The following is a 6594-nucleotide window of genomic DNA, read 5'->3' as shown; positions in this document are numbered from 1 at the left end:
ATATCAAATCCATTAAAATCTAGCTTGGGAGGTGTGGCTTTAGTAATCATTTCAGCCATACGAGCATAGCCAATGGCCAAGCCGGTGACCACCGCTGAATGATACGTCGCGTTTACCAACTTTTTACCATCTGTAACTGGAGTAGTCATGCTTATTATAGCATTATATGCGGGCTAACCTCTAATTGAACTTGTTGTTGCGGCGGGGGTGACGTTTTCTCTTCTCCGGTCTTATAAAAGAACCATACAGCCGCTATACCAGCAACTCCTACTAGTGCCCATGTTTTAATCGGATTAATATTTGAATTATTTATTATATAAAAAGGTGTAAGGTAAGATGAAGGATGAATGTGCTGGGACCCCTATAGCGGAGTATGTAGGATTAAGACCTAAGATGTATTCTATAAAGAAGTCCGATAATGGAGAGATAAGAAAAGCTAAGGGTGTTAAGAAGTATGTTGTAAAAAAGCATATCAAACACGAACAGTATAAAGAATTATTATTCAACGGTAGAACGTTCAAACACGAGATGAACTTTTTAAGAAGTTACGATCATAGGATATATGGATTAAGAATGAACAAGACATCATTATCCCCCTTAGATACAAAGAGATGGATTGATAATGATGGTGTAACTACCTATGCTTATGGTTATGGTGGTAATACCGTACCGTCGGGAACTATGAACAACTCTTCTCGTACAAATGCCCTACCTGGTCCATCTTGATCTACCGGGATCTACTTGAAATAGCTTAGGCCATTTTAGCGGTCCGCGTTTATATATGTCACTCAGTGCATTAGCTACTTCTGTTGATTCTTTCGAGGTTAATGGCTCAGCCTCTTTGTATCGACTAGCCACATCCACTACTGTTAAAGCGTATTTATACGTTTTGCATATTACCTTATCGTGGGGAAGAAACAAGAGGTCAGCCTGATGAACTTCATTCGTTGTAAAAATATCAAACTTCTTCCTCGGTATATAACGCGGTGCCGGTAAATATATCTGCCACATCGCTTGTTTCTTTAACCAATCCTTGGCCACATCTTTAGTTACCTTAGCCGCGGTGGCTAATTTTTTTATTGCTCCTACACCTTTCCAATATCCTCGTGGGCTATAGTAAATTTTATCCATTTTTAATTAATATTGATGTTTCGTTTAATACAACTTATGACTATCGTTGAATCGCATCATCATTTACGCATAAAAAATTCCCCCTGTAGTAGCAGTATAGGTATATAAATCCGGCTCCAGTGGAAGTGGTCCAGAACCATCATTACCTATACTACTGGTGGTCTTATTGTGATCATCAGACGAAACAGTTCCTGACCCATGGTAATAAGAATGGAGACATCCGCCATGCATTCTTGTATTTAATGACCACGTGGTGGTCATAGATCGGACAGTTGCTGACCAGGCGTTTCCAGTTTATTGTACCAAGAACTTGTTTTGACCCCCCTAAAGATTTGAGTGTTATTCAATGACCAGGTGATGGTCATAAATCGGACAGTTGCTGACCAAGAGTTTCCAGTTTATGGCACCACGAACTTGTTATGACCCCCTAAAGATTTGAGTGTCACAGCTAATCAGCTAAGAAACCCCTATATAAACAGCACCGTCAGTGAAGTCGGGAGAGAGAGAGAGGCAGAGGAGGGCGCTGAACACTGAACAGGACTAGACCGACAGAGCAGTCCAGAAGTAACGGCATAAGAACACAAGCCAACGGCCAACAGCCAACAGTCGACTCATCAACTCATCGCTCAGAAGGCCAGCACACTGGATGCCTCTATATTTTATCTGGCTGTCGCCAGATACTTCCACTGGTGAGATCATCTTTCACTGGATGCCTCTATATTTTATCTGGCGGTCGCTCATGGCTCATCAAGCAGGTTATACCTTCTTTATAATCAAAGCTCAATCTTACGGATACAATCTCCAACCTGTCGATTGCCAGGGCACTGATCTGGAAGTCACATGTGGTATGCCAATTTGAAAAGAAAGGTGTCTGGCAAAAAGGCCACCAGTAAAGATATAGAGTAATACAGGGAAAAATGATCTCACCATTGGAAGTAACTGGTGGCCGCCAGAAAAAATATAGAGGCATACAGTGAAAAATGTTCTCACCAGTGGCGGGTACTTTGCGGCTCTATTTGATTTTCAGTTGTTTGTTATACGCTAATGCAGTAAAGATATTGAAAAAGCGCCTCACCGTGGTAGCAGAAACGAACTATAGACGTTTACGCTCGTATCTTCAACGGTTCTGCTTATAAAACATTGCAATACGGTATTACATATCAACATCGTATTTTTGGTAAAAACTAAAGCGACTTTGCGGTTTATTTAAGTGTCATAGCCAGGCTCACACAAAGGGTCACTCCCTCAGCGAACCAGTAATTAGTGAGTTAACTTCACGTCACAGGGCCGGCACACATGGTCAGTCCGACTGTGAAATAAAGGTCAGTTAGGCAATATAACAACCTACTTGAATAAATCCTTAAATAATGACACAACCATCCATGGTTACAGCCGATCAACCGCTGACACCTGGGATGTTGTGATCTTTAGTTATGTAACGTAATGAAGGCCTGAGTTGTATATATACGGCGGTCGGTGGTAGCAAACTTCAAACCCCTAGAAAATGGCACTCCCCAGGGCAGTATCCTCAGCCCCACACTCTTAAATATAATGATAAATGATCTATTCGAGGGCCTATCCCCTAAAATAAACACATCTAAATTCGCGGATAATGGAGCCCTCTGGATCCGCACAAAAAGCATTAAAATGGCCCAAAACCTACTTCAAAAGTCTCTAAACAAAATACAGCAATGGGCTGACAAATGGGGCTTCTCCCTTAACTCGGAAAAAACTACAGGAATAGTATTTAAACACAAAAACATGAAACCCGCCTCCCCAAAACTCCAGCTAAACAACAAACCAATCCAATTCCTAAAACAAACCAAATTCTTAGGACTAATTTTCGATGAACATCTCTCCTGGGACGCTCACATGAATAATCTAATAACTTAATGTAGCAAAGATCTAAATACGCTAAGATGCCTAACTGGCTCAAACTAGGGGGCCTCCAAAGACACCCCCCTTTCACTCTATATATCACTAATTAGATCTAAAATAGACTACGGATGTGCCATATACGACACCCTAAACCAATCCCTAAGCAAAAAACTAGACTCAATCCAATATCAGGCTCTAAAACTAATAACACGCACTCAACATGGCACCTGCTACACATCACTCTAGGCCATAACAGGAGAAATGCCACTAAATCTACGTAGGGAACAATTAACCCTAAATTTCTGGGCCGCGTCTCAATCCAAACCCCTAATCCAAAACCTAATAAACAAAAATATTAGCCCCAAAAACCAAGCCCTAGCTCGAAAATGGTTATATCCCATTAGTTAGACGTCCCAATTGTTAGACATGGGCAAAGAGGGAATACACCTACAGGTGTAATGGATCGGTCCTAATTAGATTAAAGTACTGGGTAGGGATAGGGGACTCACAGTTTAGGGAGTATATATGTTATAATTTCGTTTAATTAACCTAAATTACCAGGTCGCGGTCAGCAGTAGACATTGAAGACAAATGGTCAGAGACAACAGATTTACGTGCCTTTCTACTGTTCAGCGACGGCGACGATGACAAGATCCTTGCGTTCTCCACTGCAGAACAGATACAAGCACCCCAGGAAGCTGACACCCTTTACATGGATGGTACCTTCACAGCATGTCCAGGTTTATGGGATCAAGTATACATCATTCATGCCAGAGTTGGTCCCAACATCTTCCCTCTAGTGTTCGCCCTTTTGCCAGATCGCCAAGCAACAACCTATGGCCGGCTTTTTCGACAACTGAAGACAGAAGTTCAAGAGCGACTCAACAGACCTCTGTCGCCTAGCACACTTGCTTCGTCTGGGATAAATAAACTGTAAAAGTTATTAAATGTAAAGTGTACATTACCAAAAACTGTCACAAAGTGTTGTTACAAACTGTATAAAATTTATCAAATGTAAAGTGTCATTAAATGTTAAGTATAATATTAAAGTATCTATTTAAAGCTGCTTTGCTTTGTTTGTCAGATCTTATCTGGACTATTCCATTTTAAAGTCTGAGGTAACAAGCATAAGGATTAGTGTGCACTCAACCGTTTAAAGTGTTGTTATAAGCTGTCTAACTATTGGGACGTCTAACTAATGGGAGGACACCTCGAAAACACCCTCTACTTACTCCAATAGCCCAAAGAATAACCAATTACTTAAATGAACACCAATAAACAATCTTAAACAAAACTGTAAAAAATCAAATATCTTCACCCCAAAACTTAAAACACCCAAAATAGACATAACACTAGCTAGCACAATAAATAAACAAACCGACCCAAACATAGCAAAAACCACCACACTAGCATACAAACATGAAAATTGGCCAAATTGGTGTCGCATTTACACAGACGGATCCTCAGATCCGATCTCCAAACACACAGGTTTCGGAGTCCACATCACACAACCAACTAAAGCCACACAATCCTACCGACTCCCAAACAATAAATCTATATTCACGGCCGAACTAATGGGCATGGCCTCAGCCCTTCATAATCAACAATCTAAAAAACAAAACAGAATCCTAATTCTTACCCACTCGCTCAGTGGACTACAAGCCTCCCAAAATAAAAACACCAAAAACAGCCCTGAACTAATAAATCAAATACTAAAAAAGCTCAAACGATTTAACTAAGGCAGGCAAACAAATAGTATTCATTTGGATCCCCGCCCACGTAGGAATATACGGCAATGAAAACGCCGATAAAGCAGCTAAACTATCCCTTAAAATCCCAGAAATAAGCTTAAACCTACCCATCTCCAAATCAGAAATTAAAAGTGTCAACAAACAAAACATCACCAAAAAATGGCATAACCTATATCTAAACTCAAATGGCCTAATCAAAAAGGTTCTAAAAAAAAACCTAACCAAACCAAAAGTTCTACATCCGTCCAAACAAATCGACAGAGTAATCACTAAACTCCAAACAGGACATACCAACCTAAATAACCACCTCAAAATAATTTTAAAAAAACACGCAACAGGAACCTGCCCACATTGCAAACAAGAAACCCCAGAACACGCACTCATACACTGCACCCACTACATAACACACAGAACTACACTACAAACCACCCTAAATGTAAATAAGGCTCTTACTCTAGAAGCAATCCTAAACCCACAAAATAAAATAGAAAAATTCAAAGCCTTGGGCGTATACTTAGTCAAAACAGGACTAATAAATCGCATTTAAAACCCAAATAAACTACCAAAACCAAACCACATAAATAAAACAAACTTCCATACTCAGGTCCCTTAGTTCGCCCCACAAACGCTCTTGGCATTTTTTCCAAATCTCCAAAATTCTATATAACCAACCACTAAAACACCCCTACTGGATTGCCAAACAACTTTTTCCCCTTTTCGGAAACACATTAAATGGCCTGGTCGGGCCCGTGTCCGAAATACGCTGCAGTCGGAAAGCGCACGTAAAATCTCCGATATAAGTAAGCAAGTAGCAAACTTTGCTCTACTTCCACCGAATAAACGCCATCAACTCCACAGCCCTCTGCAAAACTTTTGCACTATGTCAGACAAGTGATTGGAGCAATTCAATTGTTATTTATCATGACCTGTGAAATGCATTTCAATTTATCGTTTCATACACATGCCTCGCCCTTTACATTCTATATCAATATGTCGGATATCAAATTTGACAAATTATGTAGTTATTGCCTTATTTGTTTTAGGTTTGAGAATGTTACAGGGGGACAAGTAGTATTTTAAAAAGACTAAATCAAACTTTTTAAACGAAACTTATCATTGTCTCTCATATGTATTGTCGAATCGAAATACATTAATAATTATGAAAATATTTTGTAAAACATTCCTAACTGTAACTAATTACATTAAACATATGTATGTTATTCGGCAACAATCATAAGAGGGAGGTTGTCGTATGAGGCGACTAACGGGATCGGGTGGTCAGGCTCGCTGTCTTAGTTGACGTATGTCATCGTGTCCCCAATTGCGCAGATCGATGCTCATGATGTCAATCGCTGGATTGTCTGGTCCAGATTCGAGTATTTACAGACCGCCGTCATATAGCTGGAATATTGCGGAGTGCGGCGTTAAACAACAAATACAAGAGGAAAGCACACTGTCCTAGAGCGCTTGCGCCGCCCCTCGCCTGCAGCCGTTAGGGGGCGAAATGCAGGGTTCCAGTCGAGATCTGTCTGTTGAGAGGCCTGCAGCGTGCCCTTATGCGGGAAAGTTTGACCCAGTTTCCATGTAGCGAGATATTAGCACTTTTTGACATTGTGAATAAATGACGTGTCAGGCTACAGGAGTAAACATATAACCATAAGAATGTCCGTATCCCCCCCCCCTCCCCCCCCCCCCCCCCCCCCCCCGAATTTCCCATCTCCCGCCCGGCTTGATTTTTCATTCCGACGTGAAATAATAAAAAGCGTTCGTATCGGAGTTTTCACCGCCGCTCTGGGACGACTCGATCTACGTAAAAAATCAAGACAGGTGCCAT

This window comes from Haliotis rufescens, unplaced genomic scaffold, assembly GCF_023055435.1.
Source record: "Haliotis rufescens isolate VD_foot unplaced genomic scaffold, xgHalRufe1.0.p SCAF_14, whole genome shotgun sequence".
Classification (NCBI taxonomy): Eukaryota; Metazoa; Mollusca; class Gastropoda; order Lepetellida; family Haliotidae; genus Haliotis; species Haliotis rufescens.
The sequence above is the reverse complement of the archived record's forward strand: the minus strand, read 5'-3'. Positions refer to the sequence as shown.